This window comes from Balaenoptera borealis (genome assembly GCF_965194805.1).
Source record: "Balaenoptera borealis genome assembly, chromosome: 6".
NCBI lineage: Eukaryota > Metazoa > Chordata > Mammalia > Artiodactyla > Balaenopteridae > Balaenoptera > Balaenoptera borealis.
Genome location: NC_138863.1, coordinates 20,243,092 through 20,262,868, shown reverse-complemented (window position 1 = coordinate 20,262,868; position 19,777 = coordinate 20,243,092). Strand labels below are relative to the sequence as shown.

At 39.4% G+C, this 19,777-nt stretch overlaps 2 long non-coding RNA genes across 2 annotated transcripts in view; both read left to right on the top strand.

Moving 5' to 3' along the window:
- Positions 1–19,777, top strand: part of LOC309631374 — a 473,017-nt gene that overhangs the window by 406,617 nt on the left and 46,623 nt on the right. The gene's annotated exons all lie outside the window — the stretch shown is intronic.
- Positions 6,119–19,094, top strand: LOC309631381. Its single transcript, XR_014246236.1, has 2 exons — positions 6,119–18,168; positions 18,500–19,094. It is a non-coding gene; the product is annotated as an uncharacterized lncRNA (long non-coding RNA).

Sequence of the window (19,777 nt, the reverse complement as noted above, 5' to 3'; positions counted from 1 at the left end):
ACAGAAGAAATCTAAAAAGCCAATGAATACGTGAAAAGATGCCTGATCTCACTAGTAGTCAGGGAAATGTAAATTACAAGAAACCAGATACCATTTCATACCCATAAGATTGGTAAAAACCAAAATAAATAAATAAACAAACAAACAAACGAACAAAAAAACCAAAAACATTTGCTGAAGTATTGGGGAAGATGTGGAGCAAGAGGAACCTGTGTTGTTGGTGGGAGGGTGAATTCGTGTGACCACTTTGCACACTTTAGTAGTTACTCATTTAGTAAAGGTGAGGGGACTTCCCTGGTGGCACAGTGGTTAAGAATCCGCCTACCAATGCAGGAGACACGGGTTTGATCCCTGGTCTGGGAAGATCCCACATGCTGTGGAGCAACTAAGCCCATGCTCCAAAACTACTGAGTGTGCGCTCTAGAGTCTGTGCTCTGCAACACGAGAAGCCACCGTAATGAGAAGCCTGTGCACTGCAATGAAGAGTAGCCCCTTCTCACTGCAACTAGAGAAAGCCTGGGCGTAGCAATGAAAACCCAAAGCAGCCAATAAATAAATAAATAAATAAATAAATAAATAAATAAATTTATTTAAAAAAAAAAAAGATGAGGAAGTACTTACCCATCTTTAGAGACTTTCCCACATGTGCATAATGAGACATACAGAAGAATACATTGCAGTATTATTTGAAAGAGGAAAAGAACCTGGAACAATCTAAATGTCCAGCAAGAGAAAAATGGATGAATACATTGTGAAACAGCTATGGAATATCATACAGCTGTGAAAACAAATAAACCACAGCAAAAATTTCCACATGGAATGAAATGAAAAATGACTTTCAGCTGTGAAAAGTCTTAATAATGTATACTTTATTTATTTTGAAAAGTTAAAAAAAAAGGGAGAGAGACTTGTTTATCCTCTGATCTACAGGAAGTAAGTTGACAAGTGCTTTTGATGTGATTTGTCTTGGCCACACTAACTGCTGAAGGAGACTAATTATGATTTTGTAAATCTTTCATCTATTAAAAACAGATGGAAAAGTGAAAAAAAAAAAAGGTCCTGGAGGGATCCATTTTTACCTCTAATGACAATTAGAAAAAGAATCCAACCATCCAACCAAAAAGTTGTTATACTAAATGTCAAAGACTGTCAGAGCTTAGTTCCTGCGTGCCCTGTACTATGCTGATATTCACATGATCACATTTAATCTTCACCACCACCCTATGAACTTGGTACAGTAATTCTTCCCACTTTGTAGGTGAAAAGAATGAAGGTCTGTTAGGACTGTTATCCCTAGGGCTAGTTGAGGCTGTATGGTTGGCCAGTTTGGGTCTGTGCCTACTCCTCTCTACACTGTTAGCTTCAGTAGGTGTTACTGGCTTCAGCCTGGTGGTCCTGTTGATGCAGAGGATGGGGACCTCTTATATCACCTATCCCAACTTTTCCCTTAGCCATGGGGTCAAGAGTAAGAACTGCCTTACTCTTGACCCCATGGTCAAGAGTTCTTACTCTTGAATGGCAGTTCATACTCAGGAACAGCCTCCTTAGCATAGGCAGTTCCCCCAGAAAGCTAGAATTGAGAGGGCTGCCAAAGGGGTTTTGCTTTATTTATCTTTTAGTTTCTCCTCCTACAAGGAGCCCCAACACCTAGGCTTTTAAAAGCTCCAAGAGTGAGTGGAAGTTGCCAGGGGTGGGAATATGTGTAGGTAGCAAGAGTTTCCTCTACTGGCAGCTGCTGCCAGCTTTGATAACTTTCCTTCTCCACAGATGGGAGCCTTCTTAACTCACATCATGGTTAGCAGGAGAAGAAATGGGGTGGGGAGGACCAAGGTAGAAGCCAGCAGGATGTGATGGGCCAGAAGTGTAGGGAAGAGGGATTGGGTTCACCAGGGACATTTGAGAGCTGAAGTTACCAACAGCGATCAAGAGTGTGGACTTCTTGGATACCTACCCTGACTCCACCTCTCAGTAGAAGTGTTTACTTAACATTATCATTGTTAGCTTCATTTTTCTCATTAGTAAAATGTAAATAAATATAAAAGCTCTTACCTTATAGGGTTGTTGTGAGTATACTTATACTGAGTATAATTATATACCTGTTTTGAGTCAAAACAGGTAGAGCACGTAGGACAGTGTCCGGTAAGTGCTGAATAAATGTGATCTATTGTTAGTAATACTATTGTTAAAATCTTTTGGAAAGGAAATGGAGCAAAAGAGCATGTCTGCCTTCATGGTATGTGCCAGAGAAGTAAAAGGGGGAGGGAGAGAGCCATAGGATTACCAGATTTGGAAAATAAAAATACAGACTCTGAGTTTAATTTAAATTTCAGATAAACGACAAATATATATATATCTTTACATTCATATAAACATATACATATTTATTTAGTATAAGTATGATCCATGCCTTGTTTTTTATCTACAATACAAATTTCACTCTGCTGTATTTTACCTGGCAATTCTATGGGGGTCAGGGAAGGAGGGGAAGGAAAATGAAATCTCTATTTATACCTAGAAGAAAACTTTGATGCATTAACAGCAGTATTCCATCCAACCCACCTTCTCGTGTTATGTTTCCAAAGGATTGAGGGCCAGACAAGGAAATCTCTCTCTCCAGCCTCTGCCTGGTTCCAATAGCTGGGACCAGGCAGCCATTTGACTGCATTAATCTGCCCCATGAAACCGGAGCCTATGTTTGCTGGTTATTAAGCTACCCTGCCTCCATCCCACCCCACCCCCTTCCCCAAACACACAGGCACACAAACACACAAAGGCCTTGGCTAGAGGTGGAGAGGTTAAGGGGGAGAAGGGGTGGGGAAAGGATTAGAGTCTTATCAAAATAGACTCTGCAGAGATCCTTCCAGGATAGGCATCATTCTTCATGTTTGTGGCCTGGGGCCAGGCCTGGGGTGGATGGGAAAACACCAGCTGGCTAGGGAAGGAGTGGTCCCTTGAGGGTGGAAGCTTTGCCAGGTGTTTTGGGGATGGGAGGGACTCTTCTCCTCCCTTCACAGGGCCCTCTGCCCCACCTAACTCTTTTTCTAGACTTCTTTTTTTCTCTTTTTGGTCAGACTGTTATTTTCCAGGCATCAGGTAGCAAGAGCTCCTTCAGCCAGGATATTAATATTGCTTGGACTCTTGCATGGGATTCACCCATGTCTGAGAGAGGCAGAAGGCCCTCCTGGGGTAGGCAAGTTGCCAGGTCTGGGGCCAGAGACCTCCTGCTTTGGGAAGCTCTACCCCTTGGAAGCCATCTTATCCTGTCCCCTGCTTTCATGTCTGGCTTGCTCTAAACCAATTCAAGGACAATAAGAAGAAAATATTTTATATATACTTCAAGATCACAAGTTATCCTGGCTCTCAACACTGAGAGCAAACTTCTATCTAAAGTTCATCCACATCTTTTGGCTGTATTGAGAGGTCTCTCTCCTACTCCTTTCATTGGTCTTTGTTCTCACAGATTTTTTCTACTTCCTTTTTGTTTCTCACGTCTACTTATCAGTAAAGGAGAAAAAAAAAGTCAGAGTGGATCATTTAAGAACAGCCTGTCATGAGGTATAGAAGGACTTTCTATGCATGACATCAGGGAAGAAATCCACAAGGGCAGAAATTGATAGATATGATTCTATAAACACTGAAGAATTGTATGTCTCAAAATTACATAAAAAACACACCCAGGAAATATTTATTACATATATCCTGTATATAAAGAGCTCTTACAAATCAATAACAAAGAGAAACATATATAACTAAGGAAGAAATTTAAATGGCCAATAAATATACATAGAAAAGATGTCAACCTGAGTGGCAACAAAGAAGACGGTTTCTCAAATTGAAATAGGAATAGGATGTTACTCTTCTGTGTCTAAAAAAGTGACAAAATTATCTTTAAAAAAAGATAACAAGAATGAGGAGAAACTGGAACTTTCAAGCACTGTAAATTGCAGTGTTAAAATGTGCAGTATTATGGGAGGATAATGAGACAACACAAATCAAGAAACAAAAATGTTCCTACCCTTTGAGCCAGTTATTCTACTTCCAGTAATCTTTCTAAGAAAATAATTAATGTTTTATGTCAAGATATAGCTATGAGGATGTTTATCACAACACTGCTTATAATAAGAAAAAACTTGAAACTTGAAATTGATGTCCAATAATTGTTTTAATGAATTATGATACATGGATTATTGAATTCTGTAGACATTTAAGCTCATGATGTAAGATCATGGTTTTTAAGCAATTCTCCATGGAGTCCTCTGGAATGAGATTTGGGGTTCTAGGTTTCTTATCCCTGATGGGTATTTTTCTGCTTTATATACTAGACTTTCATGTAAGATTTAATTTGAGCCAAGAATTCATTGTTCAAAATTGTTTAAGAACGACTCTTAAAGAAGAACATTTAGGGAGTTGCCAGATATCTTTTGCTTGCCCTCCCAGATCCACTCTCTTACCTTAGAGAAGATATATTTTGACAACTATATCTTCTATTTGAATTGTAGAACTTTTTGAAATATTGAAGAAATCTGTGTGTACTCCAATAAAGTCTAAGTATATTTTTGCTCCATGAGTTTTTTCGTTTGGTAAGAACACTGTTTTTACCAGATATTGTTCTTTACCAAAATTTGTATTCACGTTGCCGTTACCAAAACAACGAATTTTATCTTCAGTGTTGGATCTTTTAATTGAATTTAAAGTATTTACAACCATGTCAGATTAAATTTTCAAAAGCTTTAGTTTGATTCTATGAAGAGAATTAAAAAATTGAGACTTTTTTTTCAATTCAGATCATTCATTTCCTATTTGACTCATCTAAAGACACTGATACAAAAATGGCACTATTTAACTGTTTACCAGGTTCATTATCAGCTTATAGAGTCAACAGATTAACAGACGCTATTTCACTTTTTGTTCATATATAGAAATTCTGGAATTAAAAATGAGCAAAATTACGTTGGGAGAACACTCATTTGATCAAAATGCAGTCATGAAGAGCCATGGTTCACAGAGATGTAAATGTACTTTCTGCAGCTGAATGTGTAAAATTATTGTTTTGAGTCATGGTCTTTAAAAAAATACTTCTTAATGAAATAGATAATGCAGATTATTTTACACCCAAACGAAATGACAAAGCTACTGTATAGAATGTTCCAATGCTTGGCGTATATTTCCTGCACATGTTGTGTGTATATTTAATCTATAATTTCCCACCCTTCTTAACAATCTTGCTGACTGCTTTTTAGTACCTGTGAGCTTTTTTTTTTTTTCGCTTTACATATATTTGTTACTTTTTTTTTTTTTGACGTCTTTATTGGAGTATAATTGCTTTACAATGGTGTGTTAGTTTCTGCAGTATAACAAAGTGAATCAGCTGCACATATACGTATATCCCCATATCCCCTCCCTCTTGTGTCTCCCTCCCACCCTCCCTATCCCACCCCTCTAGGTGGTCACAAAGCACTGAGCTGATCTCCCTGTGCTATGTGGCTGCTTCCCACTAGCTATCTATTTTACATTTGGGAGTGTATATATGTCCATGCCACTCTCTCACTTCGTCCCAGCTTACTCTTCTCCCTCCCCAGGTCCTCCTCAAGTACATTCTCTATGTCTGTATATTTATTCCTGTCCTGCCCCTAGGTTCTTCAGAACCATTTTTTTTTTCTAGATTCCATATATATGTGTTAGCATACGGTATTTGTTTTTCTCTTTCTGACTTACTTCACTCTGTATGACAGACTCTAGGTCCATCCACCTCACTACAAATAACTCAATTTCATTTCTTTTTATGGCTGAGTAATATTCCATTGTATATATGTGCCACATCTTCTTTATCCATTCATCTGTCAGTGGACACTTAGGTTGCTTCCTTGTCCTGGCTATTGTAAATAGTGCTGCAATGAACATTGTAGTACATGACTCTTTTTTTTTTTTAACATCTTTATTGGAGTACAATTTCTTTACAATGGTGTGTTAGTTTCTGCTTTATAACAAAGTGAATCAGTTATACATATACATATATCCCCATATCTCTTCCCTCTTGCATCTCCCTCCCTCCAACACTCCCTATCCCACCCCTCTAGGTGGTCACAATGCACCGAGTTGATCTCCCTGTGCTATGTGGCTGCTTCCCACTAGCTATCTATTTTACATTTGGTAGTGTATATATGTCCATGCTACTCTCTCACTTTGTCCCAGCTTACCCTTCCCCATCCCTGTGTCCTCAAGTCCTTTATCTAGTAGGTTTGTTTCTTTATTCCCATCTTGCCCCTAGGTTCTTCATGACCATTTGTTTTAGATTCCATATATGTGTGTTAGCATATGGTATTTGTTTTTCTCTTTCTGACTTACTTCACTCTGTATGACAGACTCTAGGTCCATCCACCTCACTACAAATAACTCAATTTCATTTCTTTTTATGGCTGAGTAATATTCCATTGTATATATGTGCCACATCTTCTTTATCCATTCATCTGTTGATGGACACTTAAGTTGCTTCCATGTCCTGGCTATTGTAAATAGAGTTGCAATGAACATTTTGGTACATGACTCTTTTTGAATTATGGTTTTCTTAGGGTATATGCCCAGTAGAGGGATTTCTGGGTCATATGGTAGTTTTATTTTTAGTTTTTTAAGGAACCTCCATACTGTTCTCCATAGTGGCTGTATCAATTTACATTCCCACCAACAGTGCAAGAGGGTTCCCTTTTCTCCACACCCTCTCCAGCATTTATTGTTTGTAGATTTTTTGATGATGGCCATTCTGACTGGTGTGAGATGATATCTCATTGTAGTTTTGATTTGCATTTCTCTAATGATTAATGATGTTGAGCATTCTTTCATGTGTTTTTTGGCAATCTGTATATCTTCTTTGAAGAAATGTCTATTTAGGTCTTCTGCGCATTTTTGGATGGGGTTTTTTTTTGATATTGAGCTGCATGAGCTGCTTGTATATTCTGGAGATTAATCCTTTGTCGGTTGCTTTGTTTGCAAATATTTTCTCCCATTCTTAGGGTTGTCTTTTCATCTTATTTGTGGTTTTCTTTGCTGTGCAAATGATTTTAAGTTTCACTATGTCCCATTTGTTCATTTTCATTTTTATTTCCATTTCTCTAGGAGGTGTGTCAAAAAGGATCTTACTGTGATTTATGTCATACAGTGTTCTGCCTATGTTTTCCTCTAAGACTTTTATAGTGTCTGGCCTTACATTTAGGTCTTTAATCCATTTTGAGTTTATTTTTGTGTATGGTGTTAGGAAGTGTTCTAATTTCATTCTTTTACATGTAACAGTCCAGTTTTCCCAGAACCACTTATAGAAGAGGCTGTCTCTTCTCCATTGTATATTCTTGCTTCCTTTATCAAAGAAAAGGTGACCATATGTGTGTGGGTTTATCTCTGGGCTTTCTGTCCTGTTCCATAGATATATATTTCTGTTTTTGTGCCAGTACCATACTCTCTTGATAACTGTAGCTTTGTAGTATAGTGTGAAGTCAGGGAGCCTGATTTCTCTAGCTGTGATTTTCTTTCTCAAGATTGCTTTGGCTATTCAGGGTCTTTTGTGTTTCCATACAAATTGTGAAATTTTTGGTTCTAGTTCTGTGAAAAATGCCTTGGTAGTTTGATAGGGATGGCATTGAATCTGTAGATTGCTTTGGGTAGTATAGTCGTTTTCACAATGTTGATTCTTCCAATCCGAGAACATGGTATATGTCTCCAAGTGTTTGTATCATCTTTAATTTCTTTCATCAGCATCTTATATTTTTCTGCATACAGGTCTTTTGTCTCCTTAGGTAGGTTTATTCCTAGATATTTTATTCTTTTTGTTGCAATGGTAAATGGGAGTGTTGCCTTAATTTCTCTTTCAGATTTTTCATCATAAGTGTATAAGAAGCAAGAGATTTCTGTGCATTACTTTTGTATCCTGCTACTTTACCAAATTCATTGATTGGCTCTAGTAGTTTTCTGGTAGCATCTTTAGGATTCTCTATGTATAGTATCATGTCATCTGCAAACAGTGACAGCTTTACTTCTTCTTTTCCGTTTTGGATTCCTTTTATTTCTTTTTCTTCTCTGATTGCTGTGGCTAAAACTTCCAAAACTATGTTGAATAATAGTGGTGAGAGTGGGCATCCTTGTCTTCTTCCTGGAAATGGTTTCAGTTTTTCACCATTGAGAACGATGTTGGCTGTGGTTTTGTCATATATGGCCTTTATTATGTTGAGGTAAGTTCCCTCTATGCCTACTTTCTAGAGGGTTTTTTATTATAAATCGGTGTTCATTTTTGTCGAAAGCTTTTTCTGCATCTATTGAGGTGATCATATGTTTTTTCTCCTTCAATTTGTTAACATGGTACATCACATTGATTGATTTGCATATATTGAAGAATCCTTGCATTCCTGGGATAAATCCCACTTGATCATGGTGTATGATCCTTTTAATGTGCTGTTGGATTCTGTTTGCTAGTATTTTGTTGAGGGCTTTTGCATCTATGTTCATCAGTGATATTGACCTGTAGTTTTCTTTCTTTGTGACATCTTTGTCTGGTTTTGGTATCAGGGTGATGGTGGACTTGTACAATGAGTTTGAGAACGTTCCTCTCTCTGCTATATTTTGGAAGAGTTTGAGAAGGATAGGTATTAGCTCTTCTCTAAATGTTTGATAGAGTTCACCTGTGAAGCCATCTGGTTCTGGGCTCTTGTTTGTTGGAAGATTTTTAATCACAGTTTCAATTGCAGTGCTTGTGATGGGTCTGTTCATATTTTCTATTTCTTCCTGATTCAGTCTCGGAAGGTTGTGCTTTTTCAAGAATTTGTCCATTTCTTCCAGGTTGTCCATTTTATTGGCATATGGTTGCTTGTAGTAATCTCTCATTATCCTTTGTATTTCTGCAGTGTCAGTTTTTACTTCTCGTTTTTCATTTCTAATTTGTTGATTTGAGTCTCCTCCCTTTTTTTCTTGATGAGTCTCGCTAATGGTTTATCAATTTTGTTTATCTTTTCAAAGAACCAGCTTTTAGTGTTATTGATTTTTGCTATCATTTCCTTCATTTCTTTTTCATTTATTTCTGATCTGATCTTTATGATTTCTTTCCCTCTATTAACTTTGGGGTTTTTTTGTTCTTCTTTCTCTAATTGCTTTAGGTGGAAGGTTAGGTTGTTTATTTGAGATTTTTCTTGTTTCTTGAGGTAGGATTTTATTGCTATAAACTTCACTCTTAGAACTTCTTTTGCTGCATCCCATAGGTTTTGGGTCATCGTGTTTTCATTGTCATTTGTTTCTAGGTATTTTTTGATTTCCTCTTTGGTTTCTTCAGTGATCTCTTAGTTATTTAGTAGTGTATTGTTTCGCACCCATATGTTTGTATTTTTTACAGTTTTTCTCCTGATATCTAGTCTTATCGCACTGTGGTCTGAAAAGATACTTGATAAGATTTCAATTTTCTTAAATTTACCAAGGCTTGATTTGTGACCCAAGATATGATCTATTCTTGAGAATATTCCATGAGCACTTGAGAAGAAAGTGTATTCTGTTGTTTTTGGATGGAATGTCCTATAAATATCAATTAAGTCCATCTTGTTTAATGTGGCATTTAAGGTTTGTTTTTCCTTATTTATTTTCATTTTATTTGATCTGTCCATTGGTGAAAGTAGGGTGTTAAAGTCCCCTACTATGATTGTGTTACTGTCAATTTCTCCTTTTATGGCTGTTAGCATTTGGCTTATATATTGAGGTGTTCCTGTGTTGGGTGCATAAATATTTACAATTGCAATGTCTTCTTCTTGGATTGATCCCTTGATAATTATGTAGTGTCGTTCTTTGTCTCTTGTAATAGACTTTATTTTAAAGTCTATTTTGTCTGATATGAGAATTGCTACTCCAGCTTTCTTTTGATTTCCATTTGCATGGAATATCTTTTTCCATATCCTCACTTTCAGTCTGTATGTGTCCCTAGGTCTGAAATGGGTCTCCTCTAGACACCATATATATGGGTCTTGTTTTTGTATCCATTCAGCCAGTCTATGTCTTTTGGTTGGAGCATTTTATCCATTTACATTTAAGGTAATTATCGATATGTATGTTCCTATTACCATTTTCTTAATTGTTTTGGGTTTGTTATTGTAGTTCTTTACCTCCTCTTGTGGAAAAGAGCAGGAAAAGACATTGTTTCCTCTCTAGAGAATTTCCTATAGCATCTGTTGTAAAGCTGGTTTGGTGGCGCTGAATTCTATTAGCTTTTGTTTGTCTGTAAAGGTTTTAATTTCTTTGTCAAACCTGAATGAGATCCTTGCTGGGTAGAGTAATCTTGGTTGTAGGTTTTTCCCTTTCATCACTTTAAATAGGTCCTGCCCCTCCTTTCTGGCTTGCAGAGTTTCTACTGAAGAATCAGCTGTTACCCTTACGGGGATTCCCTTGTATGTTATTTGTTGATTTTCCCTGCTGCTTTTAATATTTTTTCTTTGTATTTAATTTTTGATAGTTTGATTAATATGTGTCTTGGCCTGTTTCTCCTTGGATTTATCCTGTATGGGACTCTTTGTGCTTCCTGGACTTGATTCATTATTTCCTTTTCCATATTAGGGAAGTTTTCAACTATAATCTCTTCAAATATTTTTCAGCCCCTTTCTTTTTCTCTTCTTCTTCTGGAACCCCTAAAATTCGAATGTTGGTGTGTTTAATGTTGTCCCAGAGGTCTCTGAGACTCTCCTAAATTCTTTTCATTCTTTTTTCTTTATTCTGCTCTGAGGTAGTTATTTCCATTATTTTATCTTCCAGGTCACTTATCCGTTCTTCTGCCTCAATTATTCTGCTATTGATTCTTTCTAGAGGGTTTTAAATTTCATTTATTGTGTTGTTCATAATTTTTTGTTTGCCGTTTAGTTCTTCTAGGTCCTTGTTAAACGTTTTTTGTATTTTCTCCATTCTATTTCCAAGATTTTGGATCATGTTTACTATCATTACTCTGAATTCTTTTTCAGGTAGACTACCTATTTCCTCTTCATTTGTTTGGTCTGGTGGGTTTTTACCTTGCTCCTTCATCTACTGTGTCTTTCTCTGTCTTCTCATATTGCTTAACTTACTGTGTTTGGGGTCTCCTTTTCACAGGCTGCAGGTTTGTATTTTCCGTTGTTCTTGGTGTCCACCCCTAGTGGGTAAGGTTGGTTCAGTGGGTTGTGTAGGCTTCCTGGAGCAGGGAACTGGTGCCTGTTCTGGTGGATGAGGCTGGATCTTCTCTTTCTGGTGGGCAGGACTGCATCTGGTGGTATGTTTTGGGGTGTCTGTGAACTTATTATGATTTTAGGCAGGCCCTCTGCTAATGGGTGGGGTTGTGTTCCTGTCTTGATAGTTGTTTGGCATGGGGTGTCCAGCATTGGAGCTTGCTGGTCATTGAGTGTAGCTGGGTCTTATCATTGAGACAGAGATCTCTGGGAGAGCTCTCATCGATTGATATTACGTGGTGTCCGGAGGTCTCTGGTGGACCAATGTCCTGACCTCGGGTATCCCACCTCAGAGGCTCAGGCCTGACACCCTGCCAGAGTACCAAGACCCTGTCAGCCACGTGGCTATCATAGCCACTGGGTAGTTGGAGGCTGCCAGGCGAGCAAGGGCCTCCACGCACACCGGTGCCCGCCTGCATCTCACAAGAGCGACGTTACCAGTTAAATCATCCAGGACACCACATTTCTTAATTTTGGCACATTCCACTGTCAAGTGACTGTAGACTCAAGTGACCAGTAGGGACAGCAGCACCAAAGACCTCTAACACTACAGCCTGAGACCAGAAGATGCTGTACCTAGATGCTTGTGTCCAGGTACACTTTTAAAAACGTTATGATTAGTGGGTCACTGGAATAGTTTTCTTGGAAAGTAGGCATTAATCAAATTGGATCTGGAATGCTAGAGAAAGTGTTCTCACAGGTAGTCTTCCAGATCTAACCACATTTTCAATGCACACACATCTCACCGACTACTAGATGACACCATGGCAGATACTGAAAGGATAAAAGAGTTTTCTAAACTTATCCCACCTGATTTTAGTGAAACAATAAATAATAAGATTTATTAAAAAGTGGAGAATCTGGGAAATGTCACACTGGATATGATACAAAGACAACAGATATATCCTAGGATTATCCCAGGCAAACCTGGATGCATGGTCACCTTATCTATACTCACCCCCACCCTCTTGACATTTTTGTAAACAGTCCTTTGTGAATAAGCCCTTCTGGACTCATCCTATTTCGAGTGTGCCATCTGTTTCCTGTTGGGTTCCTGGCAGATACCGTGGGATAAAATGCTGTTCAAAATATATTGTTGCATGACAAAAGAAGATTACAAAGTAGAGTGACAGTAAGTTCCAAATTAAATATGCTAGGTAGTTATGTAGATATAATTGCATAGAAAAAAATTCTGGGCATGTATACATCGAAATGTCACTTGTAGTTATACATATCTGAGTGGTAGAGTTAAAAATGACTTTTTTCTTTTCTTGTTTTCTTTATATGATTTTAGAAAGTATCTCTTGTAAGCATGGGTTATGTTTGTAATAAGAGAAAAAGTTAACTTTTTTTACAAACCTTTGAGTGGAGGTAAGGGTTAAAGGCATGTAGTGGCTCTCTGCTGTGGTTCTCGTGGGCTGCATTATGTATCTAGTGTTTATCTACCACATTATGAATGGGCACACAAATTGCCTCCAATTCCCTAATATAAAAAACAATACTCTAGTGAAATCACAGATTTTTACTAAAATTCTATACAGAATTTCTCTACAATATCACTCAGGAGTGTGAATACTGGTCATAGAGAATATTTAAACATAATCCCGATTTGGTTGAGTATCACTGAAACCAAGCAGGACCCTGTGGGACTCCTGGGCTTGGAAGCCTTTCTGTCTCCCATTTCTTGACTCCAGCCTGAATGACCTTCCCTGAGTTCCAAAGGGCAGATTCAAACAACTGCTAATCTGGGAAGGGAAGGGATGCAAAGACAAGGGAGAGGCAGCCAGGAAACAATAATGCAGCCTTGAGGCAGGGTCCTGGTTCCACCTCAAGTGATACACATAACAATGTCTTTAAGCTCTTTAAGATGTCAGCATTCTTCATACCAGAGAAAGACCACCTGAGGCTATATTAAAGGAACCAGAGAAGCTCATCAAGAAGATTACCTGAGACCAGATTACAGGAGTGGAGGTCCTGCCCACACCCTAATCTTATCAGCAACCCCACCCTTGAACCGTTGCTATAAAACTCCTCATCAAATCCTCCCAGGCGAAAGCATATGGTTTTCGAGGGTGGGAGCCCCCTCTGTCCCCCTTTGCCTGGCAAAGCAATCAAGCTATTCTTTTCTACTTCACCCAAAACTCTGTCTCCAAGATTTGATTTGGCACTGGTGCAGAGAGGCTGAGCTTTTGGCATCATTTCCAGACTCTTCTTTATAATGACTACATTAACCTATACTCTCATTAGAGTTTGTGAAGATACCTCTGTCCCCATATCTTCACAAACACTTTAACTTATTCAATTTTCTGATGTCTGTTAGTCTGAAGAGTGTAAAATGATACCTTATTGTTGTTTTATTTGTGTGTCTCAGTTGCAAATGAGTTTGTTTCTTCTTTGTTTAGCCAATTGAATTTCTTCTTTTGTGATTGCCTGTCCACAATGTTTGCCCATTTTTCTATTCGGTATTCTGTATTTTTCTTTGTGTTGATTTCCAAGAGTTCCATTTATATAGCCCAATAATTTAAACTATAAATCCAAGGAAATTTTTTATTACATACAGATGGTGAGCTCTCAGTTGTCCATAGTAAATGTAGGAAATATAGATTTGACTGATAATCTCAAACTCATTAATATTCAGTTTGAGAATGTGACAAAGGCACATATCCATCTGTGAACACATCCAACTTTGATGGTGTCATTTGCAACCCCAGTTTGGGAATGGGAACTATCCAAGTAGACTCACAGATAATGGGAGTAAACTTCCATTGCCAAACATACTAGCTCTTAGAATTTGGATGAAATTGCTTATTACAGAGGTGTTTTTAATTCAGTTTTATAGGGCTCATTCAAGAAATTAAAAAGAATGATTAATGCATTGATGATAATTGACATTAATTGAGCATCCACTATGTGCCACTCACCATGTGAGGTGCTTTACATACATTATAACCTGGTCACATAAGTGCTAGTATTATACTAATTTTATAGGTGTGACAACTTAGATTTGAAGAGCTTAAGTACTTGCCCAAGTCCACACAGGCAGGAACCGTAAGACCCAGGAATTGAACCCCACTCAGGTTAAAACAATTTCTATGTTGAAAGAAAAAGCAAGATCTATCATAATTCTTCTTTTCAAAGTTATATTCATAAATAATTTCTAAGAATATAATAATACTCTTGAAGAAATCTTATAAGGATAACAGAAAATTAGAGTTTATAGGGCCTTTGATAATTATCTAATTCAACTTACTAAATTTATGGGTGCAGGAAATAAAGTTCAGGGAGGTGATTCAGTTTGTTCAACATTATATACCTGATTTGTACTATTTGGGGCTAGTACTAGAACTTGTACTTTCTGTTTCCTTGGTCAAATATATATATTTGCAGTTGTAAATGTGGGCTATTTTCAAAAGTGAAGGGAGAGCCAATAGGTGTCATTTTTGGAAGGTAAAAATGTTTTGGGTTTCCATAAGGGGATGTTGAAGAAAGATGATTTTCATGATTCTTAGAAGTGGGACTCTGAGAGACTGAGGGTCCAGTATAGGCAGAATGGAGCACAGCCTTCTCAAAAAAAGAATATGGCAGGAGAAGAATACAGAAGACCAACTGAGTACAGAGGACCAAAGATGGAAGACCTGGCATTCCCAGGTTTGGAAAAAGAGGACTCTGCCCCAGACTATAGAGTCACCCGAAGGTAGAAATGGGTCAGTAGCCCACAGTGACTAGTACTTATGGGAAGCTTTAGTGCCAAATAATATGAATGAACATTAACAACAATAGTAAAGGTTAGGAATATGCTTATCCTATCTGTGTATGAGCCAAGGAAGAGAATGGGAATGGATAATTGGTGAAGGGGTGGATTAGAAAGCTGTGGAAACAGGGTTCTGTCCAGAAAAGAGAGGAATTATCCCCCCTTCTTTCTAGTGACAGTGACCACAGAGAGGACTTGAGGACCTTTTTAGGCATAAGAGATAGTAACAAAGCCCTCGTTTCACCAAAGCTCTATGTTTCTGTGACAGGGCAGAGAAGAAAGAGGAGGAAGAATCTATTGGGAAAAAAGAACATAGCTACTGACTGTAGTTCTACACCTGCCATTGAAGGATTTTAGAGATGCTTATTAGAGGCCAAGGAGATGCAAGGCAGGTTGAAGAAGCAAACTGCCTAGCCCAAGAAAGAACAGCGGAAAGAATCCAGAAATAGAGATGGAATATCCAATTCCAGCAGGAGAAGCATGAAGGAGACTGATGAAGTGGGGAGTGAAAACCCCTTGGGGAGGGAGGTTGGAGGTAGGCCAGTCAGGGTGGTGGAAAATAGCTGTTGGTGCCAAGAGAAGGACAAATTGAGTGAGAGGCCACAGGAGGGTGAGAAGGAGAGGGCACAGGGCAGGATCCGCAGGAATTGGAGACATTGAGTGAGATATGATGATTATTCCAGCTGTCCGAAGCCTGTTCTATTGATTCGGTGCTGGCAGGATGAGGGTTTGGATGGGAGCTGAGAATGGCAGGGGGGAGGAAGGGGGTGCTGAGGAGGGTCTGAGGGTCTGGGTATTGGCTGTCATGAGCCAGAATGACTGATATCACTGCCCCAGGTGCTTCTCAAGAGTGGGATTCATTTTAATTTTTTTAGTTTGTGGAGTGCTGCTCCCAGCCCAGATTGTGCTCTCAGAAAGGCTGAGATTCCCTAAAAGAGCATGTCAGCTTGGGTTCCATGGACATGGGGTTCTCTTGAAGAGCCTCCCTGAGGAGCGCTCCATCTTTGTCAGGGACTTGGAAGCACCAGGCTGGGGCTGGGGGAAGGGCAGCTCTTTGGCCAAGTTCATTGGAGATTTAAGGACTCCCTTGATTCCCAGAGGCCTTACTGCCCTCCTGGCCGTCCTCCCTCTCACCCATTTCTCGTAGTTGCCTCAGAGAAGGTTCTCTACAGAACAAGACAGACCTGGGGAAGCTGGCAGGGGAAACTGAGGCAAGCTGTGAACTGTACTTTCAAACTTCTTTCTCCTTGATCTCCAGCACTGCAAGGAGATGGAAACAATGGACTTTTTTTTTTTTTAAATAATAAAGTTAGGCTTATTGATTATTTTATTTATTTATTTTTTTGGCTGCGTCGAGTCTTCATTGCTGTGCATGGGCTTTCTCTAGTTGCGGTGAGTGGGGGCTACTCTTCATTGTGGTGTGCGGGCTTCTCTTTGTGGTGGCTTCTCTTGTTGCAGAGCACGGGCTCTAATTGTGTGGGCTTCAGTAGTTGCAGCACGTGGGCTCAGTAGTTTTGGCCCACAGGCTTAGTTGCTCCATGGCATGTGGGATCTTCCTGGACCAGGGGTCGAACCCGTGTCCCCTGCATTGGTAGGCAGATTCTTAACCACTGCACCACCAGTGAAGCCCAAGGTGAGGAAGAGAGAGGGAGAGAGTCTTTAAAGTCTTTAAAGTTAAGATGAAGATGGACTTCTTGTCTCTTGTCTCCAAGCTCTGTGACCTAGCTGTAAGGTCTGCAAGACTTCATCAATGAAATATCATTTTAGTTCTTATATCAGCAGCCTCTTCTAGAAACTATAATCTACTTCATAATGTCATAACTCAGGCTCTAATCACCTCATTTTGTCTTGTAAATGTTTGTTGGTCACTTTAGTCCATTTCTTCTCTTGTTTTCTGCTCTTGGTAGAGGATAAGCCTTCATGGAGAAAACCCAGTACTAAAATGGTCCAAGTGTTGGAGATGGGAGACAAGGCATATAATTAATGGGGCTCAGGCAATTACAGATGACAGAAGGCCCCAAGAAGAAAGACTAATGTGAATCCAGGAAAGATATGGAATTTATGAGATTTTTTTCTTTTTTAAGAGCCTTATTAAGATATAATACATATAGCATACCATTCCCCTATTCAAATGTACAATTCAGTGGCTTTTAGTATATTCACAGAGTTGTGTTTCAAAACAATCTTAGGACGTTTCACTACCCCTCCACCTCAAAACCCCTGTACCCTTTAGTCATCACTTCCCAATCCTCCCATCCCCCCAGTCCTACACAACAACTAATTTACCTTCTCTGTGAGGTTTCTCAAACGAACAGCCAACTCAACTCAAGATGCCATGAACTTGCAGTATTCTTTAAAGCCTATGTGTGCCTTCTTATAATCACTGTAATTTTGACCTTTTCATCAACTCCTTCGAGTAAGCAGGGCAGGTGGTTTTATCCTGCATTTTTCAGATCAGAAAACTAAGGTGGCTCTGAATGAGAACATCCCAGCTTCCACAGGGGAATGAAGTGATGGATCCCTTCACATCTATGAAAGAAAAATAAAGAGGTGTTTGTGAGTAATATTTTCTTCACTGCCCCTCAAAATTTAGGAAAATAAAGTCAAAACACAAGATGAAGAAGAAAGAAGAAAGGGTTGAAGCCACATTTGGAGGAATGAGGTGAAACATCTGTTAGAATGCTCTACTTAAGATTTACGAGCTGCTGGAGTGCATTGTCAAAGGTAGCTGCAAGACCTCCTTTTCTTGGGATTAAAAAGAAAGAAGAAGGAAAAGAAAAACCCAGCAGAGTTCCCTGGCAGGATTTCTTTTAAGCAGTCGTTGTATTGGGAGACAGGGGGACGGATTAGGTGGCTGTCCATGGTCTCTCCTAGTGCTAGGGTACCATGAAGGCAGGTGACAGACACATGCCATCGAAGCTGACATGAAATTATTCACAGCCCCTATAGGGAGGAGGTCCTATTTATTTTTGGTTCCTCTGTTTGCGAAATGAGATGCTCCATACTCCCTCAGCTGAGGGCAAAGCCCTCTACGAGGCTTTGTAAGAAATCCAGAGGAAAGGCCAGTGCCTGATCCCCGCTTTTTTTTGCATAGCAGTGTGTTCTACTTATCTACTTCTGTATAACAAACTACCTCAAAACTTAATGGCTTAAAACAATAATTTATCATATGGTTCACAGTTCTGTGGGTGAATTGAGCTCAGCTAGGTAGTTCTTTTTTTTTTTTTTTTAATTTTTATTTATTATTTATTTATTATGTTTATTTTTGGCTGTGTTGGGTCTTCGCTTCTGTGCGAGGGCCCTCTCCAGTTGCGGCGAGTGGGGGCCACTCTTCATCGCGGTGCGCGGGCCTCTCACTATCGCGGCCTCTCCTGTTGCGGAGCAGAGGCTCCAGACGCTCAGGCTCAGTAGTTGTGGCTCACGGGCCCAGTTGCTCCACAGCATGTGGGATCTTCCCAGACCAGGGCTTGAACCCGTGTCCCCTGCATTGGCAGGCAGATTCTCAACCACTGCGCCACCAGGAAAGCCCCTCAGCTAGGTAGTTCTTGTGGGCTCTCTCATGAAGTTGCAGTCAGACGTTGGCTGAGGCTGCAGTTATCTGAAGGTTTGAGTGAGCTGGTCATCCAAAATGGTGCCCTCATATGGCTGTCAGTGGATGTTGACTGTTGGCTGGGACCTCAGCTGGGGCTGTCAAAGGGACTGTCCCTGTATGGCTCATGTTGTATGGGCTTCTCACACAATAGTGGCTCTGTTGTCTGGAGGGTCCAAGCTGGCTTCGCTTGCATGCCCAGCACCTTCATGGGGAAGGTTAGAAGGCAGAGCTTCTCTGGGTTCCTGGTCTCTCCAGTGTGATAGTCAGGATGTCAGTTCAGGGCTCCAAGAGACCAAGGCAGAAGCTATTAGTCCTTTTAAAGATGAGGCCTGAACTCGTGTAATATCACTTCTGCTATACACTGTGTGTCAAGCAGTCACTGACCATCCTGGATTCAAGGGGAGAGAAAATACTTTCCACCTTTTAATGGGAAGAGAGACAAAGAATTATTGATCATCTTTAATCTGCCATGCAGTGGAGGGAGAGTTAGTGACGTACTCTGAGAAGAATGCATAGAACCTCAAAAAAAAAATACACAAAAGAGTGCATATTGAATAAGGCTATGGACATAAGAATTGGTCTAGAGTGGTATAGATTAAACTTGGAAAGGCCTGGAATAGTTAAAACAACTGGAGTTACATGAGTTACATTTTGGAATAATTCATTAGTTAATCCATTTATTTAATAGAATTTATTGAGCCCATGGCTTATGTCAAGCACTCATACTACAAAAATAAATATGACATGGCGCCTGCCTTCTAGATACTCAAAGTCTGATTGTCCATGAATTAGATGACCTCCCAAATCCAAAAAGTAGTTTCTTAAATACACATCACTCTCAGCACAAAGTATTATTGTTGATATCCAAAGACTACATAAAAACAATTAGTGCTGCAAGGACATAATGGCGTTGTTGGGATAGGACTCCTGATTTAGCATGGTATCAGGCAAAAAAGGAAAGGAATATTTATCTTTATTAATAAAAATAGATGAAAGATATGGGGTATAGTGGCCAAGTTAAATAGATTTTTCTGGAGAGATTCCTTCTGGTGGGTATATGTGTCTTCTTAGAACATTATTTGGGAGGAATGGGGTATGTTCAGAACCCTTGGGTTCAGTTGAAATTGCTCAGGGCCTTGAGAAAAGAGATGTTATAATTCATGTTTCTGGACTAGGATTTTTAGGCAGATCCAAAAGGACTCCCAGGGGGATGTGAGACTGTTG